Below are 476 nucleotides of genomic sequence, written 5' to 3' on the forward strand. Positions count from 1 at the left end.
CCCCCCATCCTTAGCTCAGAGAGATGCAAATAATACAACAAAATGTCGAGCTTGAGCCTGCCTCGAACCCCAGTACAGCCGATTGTCAGGCTTGGGCGTTTTCAATACGCTACCACAATATTCATACGTTAACTTTTTTACCCTCTATTCCTGATTTTTTTTTTTTTTTTTTTTTTAATTCAGTGTGGTATGTTTAGGAAATATTTTCTGTTATCAGAAACAATCCTATTAAGTTTGAAATTTTAGAATTTTAGTATGATATGTACCTGGTATTTCTTTTATTGCAATGACGTATGGCTTCTCTATTTTCGGTGCCTTGCAATTTTTAAGTGATGCTTATTTATAAAACCTTTTTTCAAAGTTTTCAGTAAATTAACATTTGAAAATATAGTCGAAAAGGTTGTAAAATAAAATACATTTGTTTTTCTTTTTCTTTTGGATTTATTATAGATTTATTATATCTGAAGACTTTCCGT

This window comes from Palaemon carinicauda, chromosome 11, assembly GCF_036898095.1.
Source record: "Palaemon carinicauda isolate YSFRI2023 chromosome 11, ASM3689809v2, whole genome shotgun sequence".
Classification (NCBI taxonomy): domain Eukaryota; kingdom Metazoa; phylum Arthropoda; class Malacostraca; order Decapoda; family Palaemonidae; genus Palaemon; species Palaemon carinicauda.